Genomic DNA, 17,415 nt, shown 5'->3' on the forward strand with positions numbered 1-17,415 from the left:
AGCAAACCACTCTGAAAAAAAAAAGCCTACAGCACCTGGTATTCCCAGGCGGTCTCCCATCCAGGTACTAACCAGGCCCGACCCTGCTTAACTTCTGAGATCGGACGAGATCAGGTGCTTTCAGGGTGGTATGGCCGTAGGCTCTAGGAGCACTGGTTTTGGGCCTCTTAGCTTTCTTCGCTCAGCTTCAGTACAAGCAAGCAAACCACTCTGAAAAAAAAAAGCCTACAGCACCTGGTATTCCCAGGCGGTCTCCCATCCAGGTACTAACCAGGCCCGACCCTGCTTAACTTCTGAGATCGGACGAGATCAGGTGCTTTCAGGGTGGTATGGCCGTAGGCTCTAGGAGCACTGGTTTTGGGCCTCTTAGCTTTCTTCGCTCAGCTTCAGTACAAGCAAGCAAACCACTCTGAAAAAAAAAAGCCTACAGCACCTGGTATTCCCAGGCGGTCTCCCATCCAGGTACTAACCAGGCCCGACCCTGCTTAACTTCTGAGATCGGACGAGATCAGGTGCTTTCAGGGTGGTATGGCCGTAGGCTCTAGGAGCACTGGTTTTGGGCCTCTTAGCTTTCTTCGCTCAGCTTCAGTACAAGCAAGCAAACCACTCTGAAAAAAAAAAGCCTACAGCACCTGGTATTCCCAGGCGGTCTCCCAACAAGCAAGCAAACCACTCTGAAAAAAAAAAAAGCCTACTGCACACTTGTATTCCAGGCGTCTCCCATCCAGGTACTAACCAGGTTTCTTGTCAGCCTAATTCGGCCTCTTAGCTTTCTTGCTCAGCTTCAGTACAAGCAAGCAAACACTCTGAAAAAAAAAAAGCCTACAGCACCTGGTATTCCCAGGCGGTCTCCCATCCAGGTACTAACCAGGCCCGACCCTGCTTAACTTCTGAGATCGGACGAGATCAGGTGCTTTCAGGGTGGTATGGCCGTAGGCTCTAGGAGCACTGGTTTTGGGCCTCTTAGCTTTCTTCGCTCAGCTTCAGTACAAGCAAACCACTCTGAAAAAAAAAAGCCTACAGCACCTGGTATTCCCAGGCGGTCTCCCATCCAGGTACTAACCAGGCCCGACCCTGCTTAACTTCTGAGATCGGACGAGATCAGGTGCTTTCAGGGTGGTATGGCCGTAGGCTCTAGGAGCACTGGTTTTGGGCCTCTTAGCTTTCTTCGCTCAGCTTCAGTACAAGCAAGCAAACCACTCTGAAAAAAAAAAGCCTACAGCACCTGGTATTCCCAGGCGGTCTCCCATCCAGGTACTAACCAGGCCCGACCCTGCTTAACTTCTGAGATCGGACGAGATCAGGTGCTTTCAGGGTGGTATGGCCGTAGGCTCTAGGAGCACTGGTTTTGGGCCTCTTAGCTTTCTTCGCTCAGCTTCAGTACAAGCAAGCAAACCACTCTGAAAAAAAAAAGCCTACAGCACCTGGTATTCCCAGGCGGTCTCCCATCCAGGTACTAACCAGGCCCGACCCTGCTTAACTTCTGAGATCGGACGAGATCAGGTGCTTTCAGGGTGGTATGGCCGTAGGCTCTAGGAGCACTGGTTTTGGGCCTCTTAGCTTTCTTCGCTCAGCTTCAGTACAAGCAAGCAAACCACTCTGAAAAAAAAAAGCCTACAGCACCTGGTATTCCCAGGCGGTCTCCCATCCAGGTACTAACCAGGCCCGACCCTGCTTAACTTCTGAGATCGGACGAGATCAGGTGCTTTCAGGGTGGTATGGCCGTAGGCTCTAGGAGCACTGGTTTTGGGCCTCTTAGCTTTCTTCGCTCAGCTTCAGTACAAGCAAGCAAACCACTCTGAAAAAAAAAAGCCTACAGCACCTGGTATTCCCAGGCGGTCTCCCATCCAGGTACTAACCAGGCCCGACCCTGCTTAACTTCTGAGATCGGACGAGATCAGGTGCTTTCAGGGTGGTATGGCCGTAGGCTCTAGGAGCACTGGTTTTGGGCCTCTTAGCTTTCTTCGCTCAGCTTCAGTACAAGCAAGCAAACCACTCTGAAAAAAAAAAGCCTACAGCACCTGGTATTCCCAGGCGGTCTCCCATCCAGGTACTAACCAGGCCCGACCCTGCTTAACTTCTGAGATCGGACGAGATCAGGTGCTTTCAGGGTGGTATGGCCGTAGGCTCTAGGAGCACTGGTTTTGGGCCTCTTAGCTTTCTTCGCTCAGCTTCAGTACAAGCAAGCAAACCACTCTGAAAAAAAAAAGCCTACAGCACCTGGTATTCCCAGGCGGTCTCCCATCCAGGTACTAACCAGGCCCGACCCTGCTTAACTTCTGAGATCGGACGAGATCAGGTGCTTTCAGGGTGGTATGGCCGTAGGCTCTAGGAGCACTGGTTTTGGGCCTCTTAGCTTTCTTCGCTCAGCTTCAGTACAAGCAAGCAAACCACTCTGAAAAAAAAAAGCCTACAGCACCTGGTATTCCCAGGCGGTCTCCCATCCAGGTACTAACCAGGCCCGACCCTGCTTAACTTCTGAGATCGGACGAGATCAGGTGCTTTCAGGGTGGTATGGCCGTAGGCTCTAGGAGCACTGGTTTTGGGCCTCTTAGCTTTCTTCGCTCAGCTTCAGTACAAGCAAGCAAACCACTCTGAAAAAAAAAAGCCTACAGCACCTGGTATTCCCAGGCGGTCTCCCATCCAGGTACTAACCAGGCCCGACCCTGCTTAACTTCTGAGATCGGACGAGATCAGGTGCTTTCAGGGTGGTATGGCCGTAGGCTCTAGGAGCACTGGTTTTGGGCCTCTTAGCTTTCTTCGCTCAGCTTCAGTACAAGCAAGCAAACCACTCTGAAAAAAAAAAGCCTACAGCACCTGGTATTCCCAGGCGGTCTCCCATCCAGGTACTAACCAGGCCCGACCCTGCTTAACTTCTGAGATCGGACGAGATCAGGTGCTTTCAGGGTGGTATGGCCGTAGGCTCTAGGAGCACTGGTTTTGGGCCTCTTAGCTTTCTTCGCTCAGCTTCAGTACAAGCAAGCAAACCACTCTGAAAAAAAAAAGCCTACAGCACCTGGTATTCCCAGGCGGTCTCCCATCCAGGTACTAACCAGGCCCGACCCTGCTTAACTTCTGAGATCGGACGAGATCAGGTGCTTTCAGGGTGGTATGGCCGTAGGCTCTAGGAGCACTGGTTTTGGGCCTCTTAGCTTTCTTCGCTCAGCTTCAGTACAAGCAAGCAAACCACTCTGAAAAAAAAAAGCCTACAGCACCTGGTATTCCCAGGCGGTCTCCCATCCAGGTACTAACCAGGCCCGACCCTGCTTAACTTCTGAGATCGGACGAGATCAGGTGCTTTCAGGGTGGTATGGCCGTAGGCTCTAGGAGCACTGGTTTTGGGCCTCTTAGCTTTCTTCGCTCAGCTTCAGTACAAGCAAGCAAACCACTCTGAAAAAAAAAAGCCTACAGCACCTGGTATTCCCAGGCGGTCTCCCATCCAGGTACTAACCAGGCCCGACCCTGCTTAACTTCTGAGATCGGACGAGATCAGGTGCTTTCAGGGTGGTATGGCCGTAGGCTCTAGGAGCACTGGTTTTGGGCCTCTTAGCTTTCTTCGCTCAGCTTCAGTACAAGCAAGCAAACCACTCTGAAAAAAAAAAGCCTACAGCACCTGGTATTCCCAGGCGGTCTCCCATCCAGGTACTAACCAGGCCCGACCCTGCTTAACTTCTGAGATCGGACGAGATCAGGTGCTTTCAGGGTGGTATGGCCGTAGGCTCTAGGAGCACTGGTTTTGGGCCTCTTAGCTTTCTTCGCTCAGCTTCAGTACAAGCAAGCAAACCACTCTGAAAAAAAAAAGCCTACAGCACCTGGTATTCCCAGGCGGTCTCCCATCCAGGTACTAACCAGGCCCGACCCTGCTTAACTTCTGAGATCGGACGAGATCAGGTGCTTTCAGGGTGGTATGGCCGTAGGCTCTAGGAGCACTGGTTTTGGGCCTCTTAGCTTTCTTCGCTCAGCTTCAGTACAAGCAAGCAAACCACTCTGAAAAAAAAAAGCCTACAGCACCTGGTATTCCCAGGCGGTCTCCCATCCAGGTACTAACCAGGCCCGACCCTGCTTAACTTCTGAGATCGGACGAGATCAGGTGCTTTCAGGGTGGTATGGCCGTAGGCTCTAGGAGCACTGGTTTTGGGCCTCTTAGCTTTCTTCGCTCAGCTTCAGTACAAGCAAGCAAACCACTCTGAAAAAAAAAAGCCTACAGCACCTGGTATTCCCAGGCGGTCTCCCATCCAGGTACTAACCAGGCCCGACCCTGCTTAACTTCTGAGATCGGACGAGATCAGGTGCTTTCAGGGTGGTATGGCCGTAGGCTCTAGGAGCACTGGTTTTGGGCCTCTTAGCTTTCTTCGCTCAGCTTCAGTACAAGCAAGCAAACCACTCTGAAAAAAAAAAGCCTACAGCACCTGGTATTCCCAGGCGGTCTCCCATCCAGGTACTAACCAGGCCCGACCCTGCTTAACTTCTGAGATCGGACGAGATCAGGTGCTTTCAGGGTGGTATGGCCGTAGGCTCTAGGAGCACTGGTTTTGGGCCTCTTAGCTTTCTTCGCTCAGCTTCAGTACAAGCAAGCAAACCACTCTGAAAAAAAAAAGCCTACAGCACCTGGTATTCCCAGGCGGTCTCCCATCCAGGTACTAACCAGGCCCGACCCTGCTTAACTTCTGAGATCGGACGAGATCAGGTGCTTTCAGGGTGGTATGGCCGTAGGCTCTAGGAGCACTGGTTTTGGGCCTCTTAGCTTTCTTCGCTCAGCTTCAGTACAAGCAAGCAAACCACTCTGAAAAAAAAAAGCCTACAGCACCTGGTATTCCCAGGCGGTCTCCCATCCAGGTACTAACCAGGCCCGACCCTGCTTAACTTCTGAGATCGGACGAGATCAGGTGCTTTCAGGGTGGTATGGCCGTAGGCTCTAGGAGCACTGGTTTTGGGCCTCTTAGCTTTCTTCGCTCAGCTTCAGTACAAGCAAGCAAACCACTCTGAAAAAAAAAAGCCTACAGCACCTGGTATTCCCAGGCGGTCTCCCATCCAGGTACTAACCAGGCCCGACCCTGCTTAACTTCTGAGATCGGACGAGATCAGGTGCTTTCAGGGTGGTATGGCCGTAGGCTCTAGGAGCACTGGTTTTGGGCCTCTTAGCTTTCTTCGCTCAGCTTCAGTACAAGCAAGCAAACCACTCTGAAAAAAAAAAGCCTACAGCACCTGGTATTCCCAGGCGGTCTCCCATCCAGGTACTAACCAGGCCCGACCCTGCTTAACTTCTGAGATCGGACGAGATCAGGTGCTTTCAGGGTGGTATGGCCGTAGGCTCTAGGAGCACTGGTTTTGGGCCTCTTAGCTTTCTTCGCTCAGCTTCAGTACAAGCAAGCAAACCACTCTGAAAAAAAAAAGCCTACAGCACCTGGTATTCCCAGGCGGTCTCCCATCCAGGTACTAACCAGGCCCGACCCTGCTTAACTTCTGAGATCGGACGAGATCAGGTGCTTTCAGGGTGGTATGGCCGTAGGCTCTAGGAGCACTGGTTTTGGGCCTCTTAGCTTTCTTCGCTCAGCTTCAGTACAAGCAAGCAAACCACTCTGAAAAAAAAAAGCCTACAGCACCTGGTATTCCCAGGCGGTCTCCCATCCAGGTACTAACCAGGCCCGACCCTGCTTAACTTCTGAGATCGGACGAGATCAGGTGCTTTCAGGGTGGTATGGCCGTAGGCTCTAGGAGCACTGGTTTTGGGCCTCTTAGCTTTCTTCGCTCAGCTTCAGTACAAGCAAGCAAACCACTCTGAAAAAAAAAAGCCTACAGCACCTGGTATTCCCAGGCGGTCTCCCATCCAGGTACTAACCAGGCCCGACCCTGCTTAACTTCTGAGATCGGACGAGATCAGGTGCTTTCAGGGTGGTATGGCCGTAGGCTCTAGGAGCACTGGTTTTGGGCCTCTTAGCTTTCTTCGCTCAGCTTCAGTACAAGCAAGCAAACCACTCTGAAAAAAAAAAGCCTACAGCACCTGGTATTCCCAGGCGGTCTCCCATCCAGGTACTAACCAGGCCCGACCCTGCTTAACTTCTGAGATCGGACGAGATCAGGTGCTTTCAGGGTGGTATGGCCGTAGGCTCTAGGAGCACTGGTTTTGGGCCTCTTAGCTTTCTTCGCTCAGCTTCAGTACAAGCAAGCAAACCACTCTGAAAAAAAAAAGCCTACAGCACCTGGTATTCCCAGGCGGTCTCCCATCCAGGTACTAACCAGGCCCGACCCTGCTTAACTTCTGAGATCGGACGAGATCAGGTGCTTTCAGGGTGGTATGGCCGTAGGCTCTAGGAGCACTGGTTTTGGGCCTCTTAGCTTTCTTCGCTCAGCTTCAGTACAAGCAAGCAAACCACTCTGAAAAAAAAAAGCCTACAGCACCTGGTATTCCCAGGCGGTCTCCCATCCAGGTACTAACCAGGCCCGACCCTGCTTAACTTCTGAGATCGGACGAGATCAGGTGCTTTCAGGGTGGTATGGCCGTAGGCTCTAGGAGCACTGGTTTTGGGCCTCTTAGCTTTCTTCGCTCAGCTTCAGTACAAGCAAGCAAACCACTCTGAAAAAAAAAAGCCTACAGCACCTGGTATTCCCAGGCGGTCTCCCATCCAGGTACTAACCAGGCCCGACCCTGCTTAACTTCTGAGATCGGACGAGATCAGGTGCTTTCAGGGTGGTATGGCCGTAGGCTCTAGGAGCACTGGTTTTGGGCCTCTTAGCTTTCTTCGCTCAGCTTCAGTACAAGCAAGCAAACCACTCTGAAAAAAAAAAGCCTACAGCACCTGGTATTCCCAGGCGGTCTCCCATCCAGGTACTAACCAGGCCCGACCCTGCTTAACTTCTGAGATCGGACGAGATCAGGTGCTTTCAGGGTGGTATGGCCGTAGGCTCTAGGAGCACTGGTTTTGGGCCTCTTAGCTTTCTTCGCTCAGCTTCAGTACAAGCAAGCAAACCACTCTGAAAAAAAAAAGCCTACAGCACCTGGTATTCCCAGGCGGTCTCCCATCCAGGTACTAACCAGGCCCGACCCTGCTTAACTTCTGAGATCGGACGAGATCAGGTGCTTTCAGGGTGGTATGGCCGTAGGCTCTAGGAGCACTGGTTTTGGGCCTCTTAGCTTTCTTCGCTCAGCTTCAGTACAAGCAAGCAAACCACTCTGAAAAAAAAAAGCCTACAGCACCTGGTATTCCCAGGCGGTCTCCCATCCAGGTACTAACCAGGCCCGACCCTGCTTAACTTCTGAGATCGGACGAGATCAGGTGCTTTCAGGGTGGTATGGCCGTAGGCTCTAGGAGCACTGGTTTTGGGCCTCTTAGCTTTCTTCGCTCAGCTTCAGTACAAGCAAGCAAACCACTCTGAAAAAAAAAAGCCTACAGCACCTGGTATTCCCAGGCGGTCTCCCATCCAGGTACTAACCAGGCCCGACCCTGCTTAACTTCTGAGATCGGACGAGATCAGGTGCTTTCAGGGTGGTATGGCCGTAGGCTCTAGGAGCACTGGTTTTGGGCCTCTTAGCTTTCTTCGCTCAGCTTCAGTACAAGCAAGCAAACCACTCTGAAAAAAAAAAGCCTACAGCACCTGGTATTCCCAGGCGGTCTCCCATCCAGGTACTAACCAGGCCCGACCCTGCTTAACTTCTGAGATCGGACGAGATCAGGTGCTTTCAGGGTGGTATGGCCGTAGGCTCTAGGAGCACTGGTTTTGGGCCTCTTAGCTTTCTTCGCTCAGCTTCAGTACAAGCAAGCAAACCACTCTGAAAAAAAAAAGCCTACAGCACCTGGTATTCCCAGGCGGTCTCCCATCCAGGTACTAACCAGGCCCGACCCTGCTTAACTTCTGAGATCGGACGAGATCAGGTGCTTTCAGGGTGGTATGGCCGTAGGCTCTAGGAGCACTGGTTTTGGGCCTCTTAGCTTTCTTCGCTCAGCTTCAGTACAAGCAAGCAAACCACTCTGAAAAAAAAAAGCCTACAGCACCTGGTATTCCCAGGCGGTCTCCCATCCAGGTACTAACCAGGCCCGACCCTGCTTAACTTCTGAGATCGGACGAGATCAGGTGCTTTCAGGGTGGTATGGCCGTAGGCTCTAGGAGCACTGGTTTTGGGCCTCTTAGCTTTCTTCGCTCAGCTTCAGTACAAGCAAGCAAACCACTCTGAAAAAAAAAAGCCTACAGCACCTGGTATTCCCAGGCGGTCTCCCATCCAGGTACTAACCAGGCCCGACCCTGCTTAACTTCTGAGATCGGACGAGATCAGGTGCTTTCAGGGTGGTATGGCCGTAGGCTCTAGGAGCACTGGTTTTGGGCCTCTTAGCTTTCTTCGCTCAGCTTCAGTACAAGCAAGCAAACCACTCTGAAAAAAAAAAGCCTACAGCACCTGGTATTCCCAGGCGGTCTCCCATCCAGGTACTAACCAGGCCCGACCCTGCTTAACTTCTGAGATCGGACGAGATCAGGTGCTTTCAGGGTGGTATGGCCGTAGGCTCTAGGAGCACTGGTTTTGGGCCTCTTAGCTTTCTTCGCTCAGCTTCAGTACAAGCAAGCAAACCACTCTGAAAAAAAAAAGCCTACAGCACCTGGTATTCCCAGGCGGTCTCCCATCCAGGTACTAACCAGGCCCGACCCTGCTTAACTTCTGAGATCGGACGAGATCAGGTGCTTTCAGGGTGGTATGGCCGTAGGCTCTAGGAGCACTGGTTTTGGGCCTCTTAGCTTTCTTCGCTCAGCTTCAGTACAAGCAAGCAAACCACTCTGAAAAAAAAAAGCCTACAGCACCTGGTATTCCCAGGCGGTCTCCCATCCAGGTACTAACCAGGCCCGACCCTGCTTAACTTCTGAGATCGGACGAGATCAGGTGCTTTCAGGGTGGTATGGCCGTAGGCTCTAGGAGCACTGGTTTTGGGCCTCTTAGCTTTCTTCGCTCAGCTTCAGTACAAGCAAGCAAACCACTCTGAAAAAAAAAAGCCTACAGCACCTGGTATTCCCAGGCGGTCTCCCATCCAGGTACTAACCAGGCCCGACCCTGCTTAACTTCTGAGATCGGACGAGATCAGGTGCTTTCAGGGTGGTATGGCCGTAGGCTCTAGGAGCACTGGTTTTGGGCCTCTTAGCTTTCTTCGCTCAGCTTCAGTACAAGCAAGCAAACCACTCTGAAAAAAAAAAGCCTACAGCACCTGGTATTCCCAGGCGGTCTCCCATCCAGGTACTAACCAGGCCCGACCCTGCTTAACTTCTGAGATCGGACGAGATCAGGTGCTTTCAGGGTGGTATGGCCGTAGGCTCTAGGAGCACTGGTTTTGGGCCTCTTAGCTTTCTTCGCTCAGCTTCAGTACAAGCAAGCAAACCACTCTGAAAAAAAAAAGCCTACAGCACCTGGTATTCCCAGGCGGTCTCCCATCCAGGTACTAACCAGGCCCGACCCTGCTTAACTTCTGAGATCGGACGAGATCAGGTGCTTTCAGGGTGGTATGGCCGTAGGCTCTAGGAGCACTGGTTTTGGGCCTCTTAGCTTTCTTCGCTCAGCTTCAGTACAAGCAAGCAAACCACTCTGAAAAAAAAAAGCCTACAGCACCTGGTATTCCCAGGCGGTCTCCCATCCAGGTACTAACCAGGCCCGACCCTGCTTAACTTCTGAGATCGGACGAGATCAGGTGCTTTCAGGGTGGTATGGCCGTAGGCTCTAGGAGCACTGGTTTTGGGCCTCTTAGCTTTCTTCGCTCAGCTTCAGTACAAGCAAGCAAACCACTCTGAAAAAAAAAAGCCTACAGCACCTGGTATTCCCAGGCGGTCTCCCATCCAGGTACTAACCAGGCCCGACCCTGCTTAACTTCTGAGATCGGACGAGATCAGGTGCTTTCAGGGTGGTATGGCCGTAGGCTCTAGGAGCACTGGTTTTGGGCCTCTTAGCTTTCTTCGCTCAGCTTCAGTACAAGCAAGCAAACCACTCTGAAAAAAAAAAGCCTACAGCACCTGGTATTCCCAGGCGGTCTCCCATCCAGGTACTAACCAGGCCCGACCCTGCTTAACTTCTGAGATCGGACGAGATCAGGTGCTTTCAGGGTGGTATGGCCGTAGGCTCTAGGAGCACTGGTTTTGGGCCTCTTAGCTTTCTTCGCTCAGCTTCAGTACAAGCAAGCAAACCACTCTGAAAAAAAAAAGCCTACAGCACCTGGTATTCCCAGGCGGTCTCCCATCCAGGTACTAACCAGGCCCGACCCTGCTTAACTTCTGAGATCGGACGAGATCAGGTGCTTTCAGGGTGGTATGGCCGTAGGCTCTAGGAGCACTGGTTTTGGGCCTCTTAGCTTTCTTCGCTCAAAGCAAGCAAACCACTCTGAAAAAAAAAAGCCTACAGCACCTGGTATTCCCAGGCGGTCTCCCATCCAGGTACTAACCAGGCCCGACCCTGCTTAACTTCTGAGATCGGACGAGATCAGGTGCTTTCAGGGTGGTATGGCCGTAGGCTCTAGGAGCACTGGTTTTGGGCCTCTTAGCTTTCTTCGCTCAGCTTCAGTACAAGCAAGCAAACCACTCTGAAAAAAAAAAGCCTACAGCACCTGGTATTCCCAGGCGGTCTCCCATCCAGGTACTAACCAGGCCCGACCCTGCTTAACTTCTGAGATCGGACGAGATCAGGTGCTTTCAGGGTGGTATGGCCGTAGGCTCTAGGAGCACTGGTTTTGGGCCTCTTAGCTTTCTTCGCTCAGCTTCAGTACAAGCAAGCAAACCACTCTGAAAAAAAAAAGCCTACAGCACCTGGTATTCCCAGGCGGTCTCCCATCCAGGTACTAACCAGGCCCGACCCTGCTTAACTTCTGAGATCGGACGAGATCAGGTGCTTTCAGGGTGGTATGGCCGTAGGCTCTAGGAGCACTGGTTTTGGGCCTCTTAGCTTTCTTCGCTCAGCTTCAGTACAAGCAAGCAAACCACTCTGAAAAAAAAAAGCCTACAGCACCTGGTATTCCCAGGCGGTCTCCCATCCAGGTACTAACCAGGCCCGACCCTGCTTAACTTCTGAGATCGGACGAGATCAGGTGCTTTCAGGGTGGTATGGCCGTAGGCTCTAGGAGCACTGGTTTTGGGCCTCTTAGCTTTCTTCGCTCAGCTTCAGTACAAGCAAGCAAACCACTCTGAAAAAAAAAAGCCTACAGCACCTGGTATTCCCAGGCGGTCTCCCATCCAGGTACTAACCAGGCCCGACCCTGCTTAACTTCTGAGATCGGACGAGATCAGGTGCTTTCAGGGTGGTATGGCCGTAGGCTCTAGGAGCACTGGTTTTGGGCCTCTTAGCTTTCTTCGCTCAGCTTCAGTACAAGCAAGCAAACCACTCTGAAAAAAAAAAGCCTACAGCACCTGGTATTCCCAGGCGGTCTCCCATCCAGGTACTAACCAGGCCCGACCCTGCTTAACTTCTGAGATCGGACGAGATCAGGTGCTTTCAGGGTGGTATGGCCGTAGGCTCTAGGAGCACTGGTTTTGGGCCTCTTAGCTTTCTTCGCTCAGCTTCAGTACAAGCAAGCAAACCACTCTGAAAAAAAAAAGCCTACAGCACCTGGTATTCCCAGGCGGTCTCCCATCCAGGTACTAACCAGGCCCGACCCTGCTTAACTTCTGAGATCGGACGAGATCAGGTGCTTTCAGGGTGGTATGGCCGTAGGCTCTAGGAGCACTGGTTTTGGGCCTCTTAGCTTTCTTCGCTCAGCTTCAGTACAAGCAAGCAAACCACTCTGAAAAAAAAAAGCCTACAGCACCTGGTATTCCCAGGCGGTCTCCCATCCAGGTACTAACCAGGCCCGACCCTGCTTAACTTCTGAGATCGGACGAGATCAGGTGCTTTCAGGGTGGTATGGCCGTAGGCTCTAGGAGCACTGGTTTTGGGCCTCTTAGCTTTCTTCGCTCAGCTTCAGTACAAGCAAGCAAACCACTCTGAAAAAAAAAAGCCTACAGCACCTGGTATTCCCAGGCGGTCTCCCATCCAGGTACTAACCAGGCCCGACCCTGCTTAACTTCTGAGATCGGACGAGATCAGGTGCTTTCAGGGTGGTATGGCCGTAGGCTCTAGGAGCACTGGTTTTGGGCCTCTTAGCTTTCTTCGCTCAGCTTCAGTACAAGCAAGCAAACCACTCTGAAAAAAAAAAGCCTACAGCACCTGGTATTCCCAGGCGGTCTCCCATCCAGGTACTAACCAGGCCCGACCCTGCTTAACTTCTGAGATCGGACGAGATCAGGTGCTTTCAGGGTGGTATGGCCGTAGGCTCTAGGAGCACTGGTTTTGGGCCTCTTAGCTTTCTTCGCTCAGCTTCAGTACAAGCAAGCAAACCACTCTGAAAAAAAAAAGCCTACAGCACCTGGTATTCCCAGGCGGTCTCCCATCCAGGTACTAACCAGGCCCGACCCTGCTTAACTTCTGAGATCGGACGAGATCAGGTGCTTTCAGGGTGGTATGGCCGTAGGCTCTAGGAGCACTGGTTTTGGGCCTCTTAGCTTTCTTCGCTCAGCTTCAGTACAAGCAAGCAAACCACTCTGAAAAAAAAAAGCCTACAGCACCTGGTATTCCCAGGCGGTCTCCCATCCAGGTACTAACCAGGCCCGACCCTGCTTAACTTCTGAGATCGGACGAGATCAGGTGCTTTCAGGGTGGTATGGCCGTAGGCTCTAGGAGCACTGGTTTTGGGCCTCTTAGCTTTCTTCGCTCAGCTTCAGTACAAGCAAGCAAACCACTCTGAAAAAAAAAAGCCTACAGCACCTGGTATTCCCAGGCGGTCTCCCATCCAGGTACTAACCAGGCCCGACCCTGCTTAACTTCTGAGATCGGACGAGATCAGGTGCTTTCAGGGTGGTATGGCCGTAGGCTCTAGGAGCACTGGTTTTGGGCCTCTTAGCTTTCTTCGCTCAGCTTCAGTACAAGCAAGCAAACCACTCTGAAAAAAAAAAGCCTACAGCACCTGGTATTCCCAGGCGGTCTCCCATCCAGGTACTAACCAGGCCCGACCCTGCTTAACTTCTGAGATCGGACGAGATCAGGTGCTTTCAGGGTGGTATGGCCGTAGGCTCTAGGAGCACTGGTTTTGGGCCTCTTAGCTTTCTTCGCTCAGCTTCAGTACAAGCAAGCAAACCACTCTGAAAAAAAAAAGCCTACAGCACCTGGTATTCCCAGGCGGTCTCCCATCCAGGTACTAACCAGGCCCGACCCTGCTTAACTTCTGAGATCGGACGAGATCAGGTGCTTTCAGGGTGGTATGGCCGTAGGCTCTAGGAGCACTGGTTTTGGGCCTCTTAGCTTTCTTCGCTCAGCTTCAGTACAAGCAAGCAAACCACTCTGAAAAAAAAAAGCCTACAGCACCTGGTATTCCCAGGCGGTCTCCCATCCAGGTACTAACCAGGCCCGACCCTGCTTAACTTCTGAGATCGGACGAGATCAGGTGCTTTCAGGGTGGTATGGCCGTAGGCTCTAGGAGCACTGGTTTTGGGCCTCTTAGCTTTCTTCGCTCAGCTTCAGTACAAGCAAGCAAACCACTCTGAAAAAAAAAAGCCTACAGCACCTGGTATTCCCAGGCGGTCTCCCATCCAGGTACTAACCAGGCCCGACCCTGCTTAACTTCTGAGATCGGACGAGATCAGGTGCTTTCAGGGTGGTATGGCCGTAGGCTCTAGGAGCACTGGTTTTGGGCCTCTTAGCTTTCTTCGCTCAGCTTCAGTACAAGCAAGCAAACCACTCTGAAAAAAAAAAGCCTACAGCACCTGGTATTCCCAGGCGGTCTCCCATCCAGGTACTAACCAGGCCCGACCCTGCTTAACTTCTGAGATCGGACGAGATCAGGTGCTTTCAGGGTGGTATGGCCGTAGGCTCTAGGAGCACTGGTTTTGGGCCTCTTAGCTTTCTTCGCTCAGCTTCAGTACAAGCAAGCAAACCACTCTGAAAAAAAAAAGCCTACAGCACCTGGTATTCCCAGGCGGTCTCCCATCCAGGTACTAACCAGGCCCGACCCTGCTTAACTTCTGAGATCGGACGAGATCAGGTGCTTTCAGGGTGGTATGGCCGTAGGCTCTAGGAGCACTGGTTTTGGGCCTCTTAGCTTTCTTCGCTCAGCTTCAGTACAAGCAAGCAAACCACTCTGAAAAAAAAAAGCCTACAGCACCTGGTATTCCCAGGCGGTCTCCCATCCAGGTACTAACCAGGCCCGACCCTGCTTAACTTCTGAGATCGGACGAGATCAGGTGCTTTCAGGGTGGTATGGCCGTAGGCTCTAGGAGCACTGGTTTTGGGCCTCTTAGCTTTCTTCGCTCAGCTTCAGTACAAGCAAGCAAACCACTCTGAAAAAAAAAAGCCTACAGCACCTGGTATTCCCAGGCGGTCTCCCATCCAGGTACTAACCAGGCCCGACCCTGCTTAACTTCTGAGATCGGACGAGATCAGGTGCTTTCAGGGTGGTATGGCCGTAGGCTCTAGGAGCACTGGTTTTGGGCCTCTTAGCTTTCTTCGCTCAGCTTCAGTACAAGCAAGCAAACCACTCTGAAAAAAAAAAGCCTACAGCACCTGGTATTCCCAGGCGGTCTCCCATCCAGGTACTAACCAGGCCCGACCCTGCTTAACTTCTGAGATCGGACGAGATCAGGTGCTTTCAGGGTGGTATGGCCGTAGGCTCTAGGAGCACTGGTTTTGGGCCTCTTAGCTTTCTTCGCTCAGCTTCAGTACAAGCAAGCAAACCACTCTGAAAAAAAAAAGCCTACAGCACCTGGTATTCCCAGGCGGTCTCCCATCCAGGTACTAACCAGGCCCGACCCTGCTTAACTTCTGAGATCGGACGAGATCAGGTGCTTTCAGGGTGGTATGGCCGTAGGCTCTAGGAGCACTGGTTTTGGGCCTCTTAGCTTTCTTCGCTCAGCTTCAGTACAAGCAAGCAAACCACTCTGAAAAAAAAAAGCCTACAGCACCTGGTATTCCCAGGCGGTCTCCCATCCAGGTACTAACCAGGCCCGACCCTGCTTAACTTCTGAGATCGGACGAGATCAGGTGCTTTCAGGGTGGTATGGCCGTAGGCTCTAGGAGCACTGGTTTTGGGCCTCTTAGCTTTCTTCGCTCAGCTTCAGTACAAGCAAGCAAACCACTCTGAAAAAAAAAAGCCTACAGCACCTGGTATTCCCAGGCGGTCTCCCATCCAGGTACTAACCAGGCCCGACCCTGCTTAACTTCTGAGATCGGACGAGATCAGGTGCTTTCAGGGTGGTATGGCCGTAGGCTCTAGGAGCACTGGTTTTGGGCCTCTTAGCTTTCTTCGCTCAGCTTCAGTACAAGCAAGCAAACCACTCTGAAAAAAAAAAGCCTACAGCACCTGGTATTCCCAGGCGGTCTCCCATCCAGGTACTAACCAGGCCCGACCCTGCTTAACTTCTGAGATCGGACGAGATCAGGTGCTTTCAGGGTGGTATGGCCGTAGGCTCTAGGAGCACTGGTTTTGGGCCTCTTAGCTTTCTTCGCTCAGCTTCAGTACAAGCAAGCAAACCACTCTGAAAAAAAAAAGCCTACAGCACCTGGTATTCCCAGGCGGTCTCCCATCCAGGTACTAACCAGGCCCGACCCTGCTTAACTTCTGAGATCGGACGAGATCAGGTGCTTTCAGGGTGGTATGGCCGTAGGCTCTAGGAGCACTGGTTTTGGGCCTCTTAGCTTTCTTCGCTCAGCTTCAGTACAAGCAAGCAAACCACTCTGAAAAAAAAAAGCCTACAGCACCTGGTATTCCCAGGCGGTCTCCCATCCAGGTACTAACCAGGCCCGACCCTGCTTAACTTCTGAGATCGGACGAGATCAGGTGCTTTCAGGGTGGTATGGCCGTAGGCTCTAGGAGCACTGGTTTTGGGCCTCTTAGCTTTCTTCGCTCAGCTTCAGTACAAGCAAGCAAACCACTCTGAAAAAAAAAAGCCTACAGCACCTGGTATTCCCAGGCGGTCTCCCATCCAGGTACTAACCAGGCCCGACCCTGCTTAACTTCTGAGATCGGACGAGATCAGGTGCTTTCAGGGTGGTATGGCCGTAGGCTCTAGGAGCACTGGTTTTGGGCCTCTTAGCTTTCTTCGCTCAGCTTCAGTACAAGCAAGCAAACCACTCTGAAAAAAAAAAGCCTACAGCACCTGGTATTCCCAGGCGGTCTCCCATCCAGGTACTAACCAGGCCCGACCCTGCTTAACTTCTGAGATCGGACGAGATCAGGTGCTTTCAGGGTGGTATGGCCGTAGGCTCTAGGAGCACTGGTTTTGGGCCTCTTAGCTTTCTTCGCTCAGCTTCAGTACAAGCAAGCAAACCACTCTGAAAAAAAAAAGCCTACAGCACCTGGTATTCCCAGGCGGTCTCCCATCCAGGTACTAACCAGGCCCGACCCTGCTTAACTTCTGAGATCGGACGAGATCAGGTGCTTTCAGGGTGGTATGGCCGTAGGCTCTAGGAGCACTGGTTTTGGGCCTCTTAGCTTTCTTCGCTCAGCTTCAGTACAAGCAAGCAAACCACTCTGAAAAAAAAAAGCCTACAGCACCTGGTATTCCCAGGCGGTCTCCCATCCAGGTACTAACCAGGCCCGACCCTGCTTAACTTCTGAGATCGGACGAGATCAGGTGCTTTCAGGGTGGTATGGCCGTAGGCTCTAGGAGCACTGGTTTTGGGCCTCTTAGCTTTCTTCGCTCAGCTTCAGTACAAGCAAGCAAACCACTCTGAAAAAAAAAAGCCTACAGCACCTGGTATTCCCAGGCGGTCTCCCATCCAGGTACTAACCAGGCCCGACCCTGCTTAACTTCTGAGATCGGACGAGATCAGGTGCTTTCAGGGTGGTATGGCCGTAGGCTCTAGGAGCACTGGTTTTGGGCCTCTTAGCTTTCTTCGCTCAGCTTCAGTACAAGCAAGCAAACCACTCTGAAAAAAAAAAGCCTACAGCACCTGGTATTCCCAGGCGGTCTCCCATCCAGGTACTAACCAGGCCCGACCCTGCTTAACTTCTGAGATCGGACGAGATCAGGTGCTTTCAGGGTGGTATGGCCGTAGGCTCTAGGAGCACTGGTTTTGGGCCTCTTAGCTTTCTTCGCTCAGCTTCAGTACAACCAAGCAAACCACTCTGAAAAAAAAAAGCCTACAGCACCTGGTATTCCCAGGCGGTCTCCCATCCAGGTACTAACCAGGCCCGACCCTGCTTAACTTCTGAGATCGGACGAGATCAGGTGCTTTCAGGGTGGTATGGCCGTAGGCTCTAGGAGCACTGGTTTTGGGCCTCTTAGCTTTCTTCGCTCAGCTTCAGTACAACCAAGCAAACCACTCTGAAAAAAAAAAGCCTACAGCACCTGGTATTCCCAGGCGGTCTCCCATCCAGGTACTAACCAGGCCCTGACCCTGCTTAACTTCTGAGATCGGACGAGATCAGG

The 17,415-nt window shown here is 52.2% G+C and overlaps 87 non-coding genes across 87 annotated transcripts in view; all 87 read right to left on the reverse strand.

The window, feature by feature from the left end:
• Positions 1-23: 23 nt before the first annotated feature.
• LOC147682387 (5S ribosomal RNA) lies at positions 24-142 on the reverse strand. Its single transcript, XR_015302128.1, has one exon. It is a non-coding gene; the product is annotated as a 5S ribosomal RNA (ribosomal RNA).
• An 80-nt stretch (positions 143-222) lies between these two features.
• LOC147682388 (5S ribosomal RNA) lies at positions 223-341 on the reverse strand. The gene has a single exon (XR_015302129.1). It is a non-coding gene; the product is annotated as a 5S ribosomal RNA (ribosomal RNA).
• An 80-nt stretch (positions 342-421) lies between these two features.
• LOC147682389 (5S ribosomal RNA) lies at positions 422-540 on the reverse strand. Its single transcript, XR_015302130.1, has one exon. It is a non-coding gene; the product is annotated as a 5S ribosomal RNA (ribosomal RNA).
• Positions 541-819: 279 nt separating this feature from the next.
• Positions 820-938, reverse strand: LOC147682390 (5S ribosomal RNA). Its single transcript, XR_015302131.1, has one exon. It is a non-coding gene; the product is annotated as a 5S ribosomal RNA (ribosomal RNA).
• A 76-nt stretch (positions 939-1,014) lies between these two features.
• On the reverse strand, positions 1,015-1,133 carry LOC147682391 (5S ribosomal RNA). Its single transcript, XR_015302132.1, has one exon. It is a non-coding gene; the product is annotated as a 5S ribosomal RNA (ribosomal RNA).
• An 80-nt stretch (positions 1,134-1,213) lies between these two features.
• Positions 1,214-1,332, reverse strand: LOC147682392 (5S ribosomal RNA). Its single transcript, XR_015302134.1, has one exon. It is a non-coding gene; the product is annotated as a 5S ribosomal RNA (ribosomal RNA).
• An 80-nt stretch (positions 1,333-1,412) lies between these two features.
• On the reverse strand, positions 1,413-1,531 carry LOC147682393 (5S ribosomal RNA). Its single transcript, XR_015302135.1, has one exon. It is a non-coding gene; the product is annotated as a 5S ribosomal RNA (ribosomal RNA).
• An 80-nt stretch (positions 1,532-1,611) lies between these two features.
• On the reverse strand, positions 1,612-1,730 carry LOC147682394 (5S ribosomal RNA). The gene has a single exon (XR_015302136.1). It is a non-coding gene; the product is annotated as a 5S ribosomal RNA (ribosomal RNA).
• An 80-nt stretch (positions 1,731-1,810) lies between these two features.
• LOC147682395 (5S ribosomal RNA) lies at positions 1,811-1,929 on the reverse strand. Its single transcript, XR_015302137.1, has one exon. It is a non-coding gene; the product is annotated as a 5S ribosomal RNA (ribosomal RNA).
• An 80-nt stretch (positions 1,930-2,009) lies between these two features.
• On the reverse strand, positions 2,010-2,128 carry LOC147682396 (5S ribosomal RNA). The gene has a single exon (XR_015302138.1). It is a non-coding gene; the product is annotated as a 5S ribosomal RNA (ribosomal RNA).
• An 80-nt stretch (positions 2,129-2,208) lies between these two features.
• Positions 2,209-2,327, reverse strand: LOC147682397 (5S ribosomal RNA). Its single transcript, XR_015302140.1, has one exon. It is a non-coding gene; the product is annotated as a 5S ribosomal RNA (ribosomal RNA).
• An 80-nt stretch (positions 2,328-2,407) lies between these two features.
• LOC147682398 (5S ribosomal RNA) lies at positions 2,408-2,526 on the reverse strand. The gene has a single exon (XR_015302141.1). It is a non-coding gene; the product is annotated as a 5S ribosomal RNA (ribosomal RNA).
• Positions 2,527-2,606: 80 nt separating this feature from the next.
• Positions 2,607-2,725, reverse strand: LOC147682399 (5S ribosomal RNA). Its single transcript, XR_015302142.1, has one exon. It is a non-coding gene; the product is annotated as a 5S ribosomal RNA (ribosomal RNA).
• An 80-nt stretch (positions 2,726-2,805) lies between these two features.
• LOC147682400 (5S ribosomal RNA) lies at positions 2,806-2,924 on the reverse strand. Its single transcript, XR_015302143.1, has one exon. It is a non-coding gene; the product is annotated as a 5S ribosomal RNA (ribosomal RNA).
• An 80-nt stretch (positions 2,925-3,004) lies between these two features.
• LOC147682401 (5S ribosomal RNA) lies at positions 3,005-3,123 on the reverse strand. The gene has a single exon (XR_015302144.1). It is a non-coding gene; the product is annotated as a 5S ribosomal RNA (ribosomal RNA).
• An 80-nt stretch (positions 3,124-3,203) lies between these two features.
• LOC147682402 (5S ribosomal RNA) lies at positions 3,204-3,322 on the reverse strand. The gene has a single exon (XR_015302145.1). It is a non-coding gene; the product is annotated as a 5S ribosomal RNA (ribosomal RNA).
• Positions 3,323-3,402: 80 nt separating this feature from the next.
• On the reverse strand, positions 3,403-3,521 carry LOC147682403 (5S ribosomal RNA). The gene has a single exon (XR_015302146.1). It is a non-coding gene; the product is annotated as a 5S ribosomal RNA (ribosomal RNA).
• An 80-nt stretch (positions 3,522-3,601) lies between these two features.
• On the reverse strand, positions 3,602-3,720 carry LOC147682404 (5S ribosomal RNA). Its single transcript, XR_015302147.1, has one exon. It is a non-coding gene; the product is annotated as a 5S ribosomal RNA (ribosomal RNA).
• Positions 3,721-3,800: 80 nt separating this feature from the next.
• LOC147682405 (5S ribosomal RNA) lies at positions 3,801-3,919 on the reverse strand. The gene has a single exon (XR_015302148.1). It is a non-coding gene; the product is annotated as a 5S ribosomal RNA (ribosomal RNA).
• Positions 3,920-3,999: 80 nt separating this feature from the next.
• Positions 4,000-4,118, reverse strand: LOC147682406 (5S ribosomal RNA). The gene has a single exon (XR_015302149.1). It is a non-coding gene; the product is annotated as a 5S ribosomal RNA (ribosomal RNA).
• Positions 4,119-4,198: 80 nt separating this feature from the next.
• LOC147682407 (5S ribosomal RNA) lies at positions 4,199-4,317 on the reverse strand. Its single transcript, XR_015302151.1, has one exon. It is a non-coding gene; the product is annotated as a 5S ribosomal RNA (ribosomal RNA).
• Positions 4,318-4,397: 80 nt separating this feature from the next.
• On the reverse strand, positions 4,398-4,516 carry LOC147682408 (5S ribosomal RNA). Its single transcript, XR_015302152.1, has one exon. It is a non-coding gene; the product is annotated as a 5S ribosomal RNA (ribosomal RNA).
• Positions 4,517-4,596: 80 nt separating this feature from the next.
• LOC147682409 (5S ribosomal RNA) lies at positions 4,597-4,715 on the reverse strand. The gene has a single exon (XR_015302153.1). It is a non-coding gene; the product is annotated as a 5S ribosomal RNA (ribosomal RNA).
• Positions 4,716-4,795: 80 nt separating this feature from the next.
• LOC147682410 (5S ribosomal RNA) lies at positions 4,796-4,914 on the reverse strand. Its single transcript, XR_015302154.1, has one exon. It is a non-coding gene; the product is annotated as a 5S ribosomal RNA (ribosomal RNA).
• Positions 4,915-4,994: 80 nt separating this feature from the next.
• On the reverse strand, positions 4,995-5,113 carry LOC147682411 (5S ribosomal RNA). The gene has a single exon (XR_015302155.1). It is a non-coding gene; the product is annotated as a 5S ribosomal RNA (ribosomal RNA).
• Positions 5,114-5,193: 80 nt separating this feature from the next.
• Positions 5,194-5,312, reverse strand: LOC147682412 (5S ribosomal RNA). The gene has a single exon (XR_015302156.1). It is a non-coding gene; the product is annotated as a 5S ribosomal RNA (ribosomal RNA).
• An 80-nt stretch (positions 5,313-5,392) lies between these two features.
• LOC147682413 (5S ribosomal RNA) lies at positions 5,393-5,511 on the reverse strand. The gene has a single exon (XR_015302157.1). It is a non-coding gene; the product is annotated as a 5S ribosomal RNA (ribosomal RNA).
• Positions 5,512-5,591: 80 nt separating this feature from the next.
• LOC147682414 (5S ribosomal RNA) lies at positions 5,592-5,710 on the reverse strand. The gene has a single exon (XR_015302158.1). It is a non-coding gene; the product is annotated as a 5S ribosomal RNA (ribosomal RNA).
• An 80-nt stretch (positions 5,711-5,790) lies between these two features.
• On the reverse strand, positions 5,791-5,909 carry LOC147682415 (5S ribosomal RNA). The gene has a single exon (XR_015302159.1). It is a non-coding gene; the product is annotated as a 5S ribosomal RNA (ribosomal RNA).
• An 80-nt stretch (positions 5,910-5,989) lies between these two features.
• LOC147682416 (5S ribosomal RNA) lies at positions 5,990-6,108 on the reverse strand. The gene has a single exon (XR_015302160.1). It is a non-coding gene; the product is annotated as a 5S ribosomal RNA (ribosomal RNA).
• Positions 6,109-6,188: 80 nt separating this feature from the next.
• LOC147682417 (5S ribosomal RNA) lies at positions 6,189-6,307 on the reverse strand. Its single transcript, XR_015302162.1, has one exon. It is a non-coding gene; the product is annotated as a 5S ribosomal RNA (ribosomal RNA).
• An 80-nt stretch (positions 6,308-6,387) lies between these two features.
• On the reverse strand, positions 6,388-6,506 carry LOC147682418 (5S ribosomal RNA). Its single transcript, XR_015302163.1, has one exon. It is a non-coding gene; the product is annotated as a 5S ribosomal RNA (ribosomal RNA).
• Positions 6,507-6,586: 80 nt separating this feature from the next.
• On the reverse strand, positions 6,587-6,705 carry LOC147682419 (5S ribosomal RNA). Its single transcript, XR_015302164.1, has one exon. It is a non-coding gene; the product is annotated as a 5S ribosomal RNA (ribosomal RNA).
• Positions 6,706-6,785: 80 nt separating this feature from the next.
• LOC147682420 (5S ribosomal RNA) lies at positions 6,786-6,904 on the reverse strand. The gene has a single exon (XR_015302165.1). It is a non-coding gene; the product is annotated as a 5S ribosomal RNA (ribosomal RNA).
• Positions 6,905-6,984: 80 nt separating this feature from the next.
• Positions 6,985-7,103, reverse strand: LOC147682421 (5S ribosomal RNA). The gene has a single exon (XR_015302166.1). It is a non-coding gene; the product is annotated as a 5S ribosomal RNA (ribosomal RNA).
• An 80-nt stretch (positions 7,104-7,183) lies between these two features.
• On the reverse strand, positions 7,184-7,302 carry LOC147682422 (5S ribosomal RNA). Its single transcript, XR_015302167.1, has one exon. It is a non-coding gene; the product is annotated as a 5S ribosomal RNA (ribosomal RNA).
• An 80-nt stretch (positions 7,303-7,382) lies between these two features.
• LOC147682423 (5S ribosomal RNA) lies at positions 7,383-7,501 on the reverse strand. Its single transcript, XR_015302168.1, has one exon. It is a non-coding gene; the product is annotated as a 5S ribosomal RNA (ribosomal RNA).
• An 80-nt stretch (positions 7,502-7,581) lies between these two features.
• LOC147682424 (5S ribosomal RNA) lies at positions 7,582-7,700 on the reverse strand. Its single transcript, XR_015302169.1, has one exon. It is a non-coding gene; the product is annotated as a 5S ribosomal RNA (ribosomal RNA).
• An 80-nt stretch (positions 7,701-7,780) lies between these two features.
• Positions 7,781-7,899, reverse strand: LOC147682425 (5S ribosomal RNA). Its single transcript, XR_015302170.1, has one exon. It is a non-coding gene; the product is annotated as a 5S ribosomal RNA (ribosomal RNA).
• Positions 7,900-7,979: 80 nt separating this feature from the next.
• On the reverse strand, positions 7,980-8,098 carry LOC147682426 (5S ribosomal RNA). The gene has a single exon (XR_015302172.1). It is a non-coding gene; the product is annotated as a 5S ribosomal RNA (ribosomal RNA).
• An 80-nt stretch (positions 8,099-8,178) lies between these two features.
• LOC147682427 (5S ribosomal RNA) lies at positions 8,179-8,297 on the reverse strand. The gene has a single exon (XR_015302174.1). It is a non-coding gene; the product is annotated as a 5S ribosomal RNA (ribosomal RNA).
• An 80-nt stretch (positions 8,298-8,377) lies between these two features.
• LOC147682428 (5S ribosomal RNA) lies at positions 8,378-8,496 on the reverse strand. Its single transcript, XR_015302175.1, has one exon. It is a non-coding gene; the product is annotated as a 5S ribosomal RNA (ribosomal RNA).
• An 80-nt stretch (positions 8,497-8,576) lies between these two features.
• On the reverse strand, positions 8,577-8,695 carry LOC147682429 (5S ribosomal RNA). Its single transcript, XR_015302176.1, has one exon. It is a non-coding gene; the product is annotated as a 5S ribosomal RNA (ribosomal RNA).
• Positions 8,696-8,775: 80 nt separating this feature from the next.
• LOC147682430 (5S ribosomal RNA) lies at positions 8,776-8,894 on the reverse strand. Its single transcript, XR_015302177.1, has one exon. It is a non-coding gene; the product is annotated as a 5S ribosomal RNA (ribosomal RNA).
• Positions 8,895-8,974: 80 nt separating this feature from the next.
• LOC147682431 (5S ribosomal RNA) lies at positions 8,975-9,093 on the reverse strand. The gene has a single exon (XR_015302178.1). It is a non-coding gene; the product is annotated as a 5S ribosomal RNA (ribosomal RNA).
• Positions 9,094-9,173: 80 nt separating this feature from the next.
• On the reverse strand, positions 9,174-9,292 carry LOC147682432 (5S ribosomal RNA). Its single transcript, XR_015302179.1, has one exon. It is a non-coding gene; the product is annotated as a 5S ribosomal RNA (ribosomal RNA).
• Positions 9,293-9,372: 80 nt separating this feature from the next.
• On the reverse strand, positions 9,373-9,491 carry LOC147682433 (5S ribosomal RNA). Its single transcript, XR_015302180.1, has one exon. It is a non-coding gene; the product is annotated as a 5S ribosomal RNA (ribosomal RNA).
• Positions 9,492-9,571: 80 nt separating this feature from the next.
• LOC147682434 (5S ribosomal RNA) lies at positions 9,572-9,690 on the reverse strand. Its single transcript, XR_015302181.1, has one exon. It is a non-coding gene; the product is annotated as a 5S ribosomal RNA (ribosomal RNA).
• Positions 9,691-9,770: 80 nt separating this feature from the next.
• LOC147682435 (5S ribosomal RNA) lies at positions 9,771-9,889 on the reverse strand. The gene has a single exon (XR_015302182.1). It is a non-coding gene; the product is annotated as a 5S ribosomal RNA (ribosomal RNA).
• Positions 9,890-9,969: 80 nt separating this feature from the next.
• On the reverse strand, positions 9,970-10,088 carry LOC147682436 (5S ribosomal RNA). Its single transcript, XR_015302183.1, has one exon. It is a non-coding gene; the product is annotated as a 5S ribosomal RNA (ribosomal RNA).
• An 80-nt stretch (positions 10,089-10,168) lies between these two features.
• LOC147682437 (5S ribosomal RNA) lies at positions 10,169-10,287 on the reverse strand. Its single transcript, XR_015302185.1, has one exon. It is a non-coding gene; the product is annotated as a 5S ribosomal RNA (ribosomal RNA).
• A 70-nt stretch (positions 10,288-10,357) lies between these two features.
• On the reverse strand, positions 10,358-10,476 carry LOC147682438 (5S ribosomal RNA). The gene has a single exon (XR_015302186.1). It is a non-coding gene; the product is annotated as a 5S ribosomal RNA (ribosomal RNA).
• Positions 10,477-10,556: 80 nt separating this feature from the next.
• LOC147682439 (5S ribosomal RNA) lies at positions 10,557-10,675 on the reverse strand. Its single transcript, XR_015302187.1, has one exon. It is a non-coding gene; the product is annotated as a 5S ribosomal RNA (ribosomal RNA).
• Positions 10,676-10,755: 80 nt separating this feature from the next.
• On the reverse strand, positions 10,756-10,874 carry LOC147682440 (5S ribosomal RNA). Its single transcript, XR_015302188.1, has one exon. It is a non-coding gene; the product is annotated as a 5S ribosomal RNA (ribosomal RNA).
• An 80-nt stretch (positions 10,875-10,954) lies between these two features.
• LOC147682441 (5S ribosomal RNA) lies at positions 10,955-11,073 on the reverse strand. The gene has a single exon (XR_015302189.1). It is a non-coding gene; the product is annotated as a 5S ribosomal RNA (ribosomal RNA).
• Positions 11,074-11,153: 80 nt separating this feature from the next.
• On the reverse strand, positions 11,154-11,272 carry LOC147682442 (5S ribosomal RNA). The gene has a single exon (XR_015302190.1). It is a non-coding gene; the product is annotated as a 5S ribosomal RNA (ribosomal RNA).
• An 80-nt stretch (positions 11,273-11,352) lies between these two features.
• Positions 11,353-11,471, reverse strand: LOC147682443 (5S ribosomal RNA). The gene has a single exon (XR_015302191.1). It is a non-coding gene; the product is annotated as a 5S ribosomal RNA (ribosomal RNA).
• Positions 11,472-11,551: 80 nt separating this feature from the next.
• LOC147682444 (5S ribosomal RNA) lies at positions 11,552-11,670 on the reverse strand. Its single transcript, XR_015302192.1, has one exon. It is a non-coding gene; the product is annotated as a 5S ribosomal RNA (ribosomal RNA).
• An 80-nt stretch (positions 11,671-11,750) lies between these two features.
• On the reverse strand, positions 11,751-11,869 carry LOC147682445 (5S ribosomal RNA). Its single transcript, XR_015302193.1, has one exon. It is a non-coding gene; the product is annotated as a 5S ribosomal RNA (ribosomal RNA).
• Positions 11,870-11,949: 80 nt separating this feature from the next.
• On the reverse strand, positions 11,950-12,068 carry LOC147682446 (5S ribosomal RNA). The gene has a single exon (XR_015302194.1). It is a non-coding gene; the product is annotated as a 5S ribosomal RNA (ribosomal RNA).
• An 80-nt stretch (positions 12,069-12,148) lies between these two features.
• On the reverse strand, positions 12,149-12,267 carry LOC147682447 (5S ribosomal RNA). Its single transcript, XR_015302196.1, has one exon. It is a non-coding gene; the product is annotated as a 5S ribosomal RNA (ribosomal RNA).
• An 80-nt stretch (positions 12,268-12,347) lies between these two features.
• LOC147682448 (5S ribosomal RNA) lies at positions 12,348-12,466 on the reverse strand. Its single transcript, XR_015302197.1, has one exon. It is a non-coding gene; the product is annotated as a 5S ribosomal RNA (ribosomal RNA).
• An 80-nt stretch (positions 12,467-12,546) lies between these two features.
• LOC147682449 (5S ribosomal RNA) lies at positions 12,547-12,665 on the reverse strand. Its single transcript, XR_015302198.1, has one exon. It is a non-coding gene; the product is annotated as a 5S ribosomal RNA (ribosomal RNA).
• Positions 12,666-12,745: 80 nt separating this feature from the next.
• Positions 12,746-12,864, reverse strand: LOC147682450 (5S ribosomal RNA). Its single transcript, XR_015302199.1, has one exon. It is a non-coding gene; the product is annotated as a 5S ribosomal RNA (ribosomal RNA).
• An 80-nt stretch (positions 12,865-12,944) lies between these two features.
• LOC147682451 (5S ribosomal RNA) lies at positions 12,945-13,063 on the reverse strand. Its single transcript, XR_015302200.1, has one exon. It is a non-coding gene; the product is annotated as a 5S ribosomal RNA (ribosomal RNA).
• Positions 13,064-13,143: 80 nt separating this feature from the next.
• On the reverse strand, positions 13,144-13,262 carry LOC147682452 (5S ribosomal RNA). The gene has a single exon (XR_015302201.1). It is a non-coding gene; the product is annotated as a 5S ribosomal RNA (ribosomal RNA).
• Positions 13,263-13,342: 80 nt separating this feature from the next.
• LOC147682453 (5S ribosomal RNA) lies at positions 13,343-13,461 on the reverse strand. Its single transcript, XR_015302202.1, has one exon. It is a non-coding gene; the product is annotated as a 5S ribosomal RNA (ribosomal RNA).
• Positions 13,462-13,541: 80 nt separating this feature from the next.
• LOC147682454 (5S ribosomal RNA) lies at positions 13,542-13,660 on the reverse strand. Its single transcript, XR_015302203.1, has one exon. It is a non-coding gene; the product is annotated as a 5S ribosomal RNA (ribosomal RNA).
• An 80-nt stretch (positions 13,661-13,740) lies between these two features.
• LOC147682455 (5S ribosomal RNA) lies at positions 13,741-13,859 on the reverse strand. The gene has a single exon (XR_015302204.1). It is a non-coding gene; the product is annotated as a 5S ribosomal RNA (ribosomal RNA).
• Positions 13,860-13,939: 80 nt separating this feature from the next.
• On the reverse strand, positions 13,940-14,058 carry LOC147682456 (5S ribosomal RNA). The gene has a single exon (XR_015302205.1). It is a non-coding gene; the product is annotated as a 5S ribosomal RNA (ribosomal RNA).
• An 80-nt stretch (positions 14,059-14,138) lies between these two features.
• On the reverse strand, positions 14,139-14,257 carry LOC147682457 (5S ribosomal RNA). The gene has a single exon (XR_015302207.1). It is a non-coding gene; the product is annotated as a 5S ribosomal RNA (ribosomal RNA).
• Positions 14,258-14,337: 80 nt separating this feature from the next.
• On the reverse strand, positions 14,338-14,456 carry LOC147682458 (5S ribosomal RNA). The gene has a single exon (XR_015302208.1). It is a non-coding gene; the product is annotated as a 5S ribosomal RNA (ribosomal RNA).
• An 80-nt stretch (positions 14,457-14,536) lies between these two features.
• On the reverse strand, positions 14,537-14,655 carry LOC147682459 (5S ribosomal RNA). The gene has a single exon (XR_015302209.1). It is a non-coding gene; the product is annotated as a 5S ribosomal RNA (ribosomal RNA).
• An 80-nt stretch (positions 14,656-14,735) lies between these two features.
• On the reverse strand, positions 14,736-14,854 carry LOC147682460 (5S ribosomal RNA). The gene has a single exon (XR_015302210.1). It is a non-coding gene; the product is annotated as a 5S ribosomal RNA (ribosomal RNA).
• An 80-nt stretch (positions 14,855-14,934) lies between these two features.
• On the reverse strand, positions 14,935-15,053 carry LOC147682461 (5S ribosomal RNA). The gene has a single exon (XR_015302211.1). It is a non-coding gene; the product is annotated as a 5S ribosomal RNA (ribosomal RNA).
• An 80-nt stretch (positions 15,054-15,133) lies between these two features.
• Positions 15,134-15,252, reverse strand: LOC147682462 (5S ribosomal RNA). Its single transcript, XR_015302212.1, has one exon. It is a non-coding gene; the product is annotated as a 5S ribosomal RNA (ribosomal RNA).
• An 80-nt stretch (positions 15,253-15,332) lies between these two features.
• On the reverse strand, positions 15,333-15,451 carry LOC147682463 (5S ribosomal RNA). The gene has a single exon (XR_015302213.1). It is a non-coding gene; the product is annotated as a 5S ribosomal RNA (ribosomal RNA).
• Positions 15,452-15,531: 80 nt separating this feature from the next.
• Positions 15,532-15,650, reverse strand: LOC147682464 (5S ribosomal RNA). The gene has a single exon (XR_015302214.1). It is a non-coding gene; the product is annotated as a 5S ribosomal RNA (ribosomal RNA).
• Positions 15,651-15,730: 80 nt separating this feature from the next.
• LOC147682465 (5S ribosomal RNA) lies at positions 15,731-15,849 on the reverse strand. Its single transcript, XR_015302215.1, has one exon. It is a non-coding gene; the product is annotated as a 5S ribosomal RNA (ribosomal RNA).
• An 80-nt stretch (positions 15,850-15,929) lies between these two features.
• Positions 15,930-16,048, reverse strand: LOC147682466 (5S ribosomal RNA). Its single transcript, XR_015302216.1, has one exon. It is a non-coding gene; the product is annotated as a 5S ribosomal RNA (ribosomal RNA).
• Positions 16,049-16,128: 80 nt separating this feature from the next.
• On the reverse strand, positions 16,129-16,247 carry LOC147682467 (5S ribosomal RNA). Its single transcript, XR_015302218.1, has one exon. It is a non-coding gene; the product is annotated as a 5S ribosomal RNA (ribosomal RNA).
• An 80-nt stretch (positions 16,248-16,327) lies between these two features.
• LOC147682468 (5S ribosomal RNA) lies at positions 16,328-16,446 on the reverse strand. Its single transcript, XR_015302219.1, has one exon. It is a non-coding gene; the product is annotated as a 5S ribosomal RNA (ribosomal RNA).
• Positions 16,447-16,526: 80 nt separating this feature from the next.
• Positions 16,527-16,645, reverse strand: LOC147682469 (5S ribosomal RNA). Its single transcript, XR_015302220.1, has one exon. It is a non-coding gene; the product is annotated as a 5S ribosomal RNA (ribosomal RNA).
• Positions 16,646-16,725: 80 nt separating this feature from the next.
• Positions 16,726-16,844, reverse strand: LOC147682470 (5S ribosomal RNA). Its single transcript, XR_015302221.1, has one exon. It is a non-coding gene; the product is annotated as a 5S ribosomal RNA (ribosomal RNA).
• An 80-nt stretch (positions 16,845-16,924) lies between these two features.
• On the reverse strand, positions 16,925-17,043 carry LOC147682471 (5S ribosomal RNA). Its single transcript, XR_015302223.1, has one exon. It is a non-coding gene; the product is annotated as a 5S ribosomal RNA (ribosomal RNA).
• Positions 17,044-17,123: 80 nt separating this feature from the next.
• On the reverse strand, positions 17,124-17,242 carry LOC147682472 (5S ribosomal RNA). The gene has a single exon (XR_015302224.1). It is a non-coding gene; the product is annotated as a 5S ribosomal RNA (ribosomal RNA).
• Positions 17,243-17,322: 80 nt separating this feature from the next.
• LOC147682473 (5S ribosomal RNA) overlaps positions 17,323-17,415 on the reverse strand; it is a 120-nt gene continuing 27 nt past the window's right edge. The window contains exon 1 of the ribosomal RNA XR_015301579.1: positions 17,323-17,415. This exon is cut by the window's right edge and continues 27 nt beyond it. This is a non-coding gene — a ribosomal RNA (5S ribosomal RNA).

The sequence above is a fragment of the Lissotriton vulgaris genome, chromosome 11, assembly GCF_964263255.1.
Source record: "Lissotriton vulgaris chromosome 11, aLisVul1.2, whole genome shotgun sequence".
NCBI lineage: Eukaryota > Metazoa > Chordata > Amphibia > Caudata > Salamandridae > Lissotriton > Lissotriton vulgaris.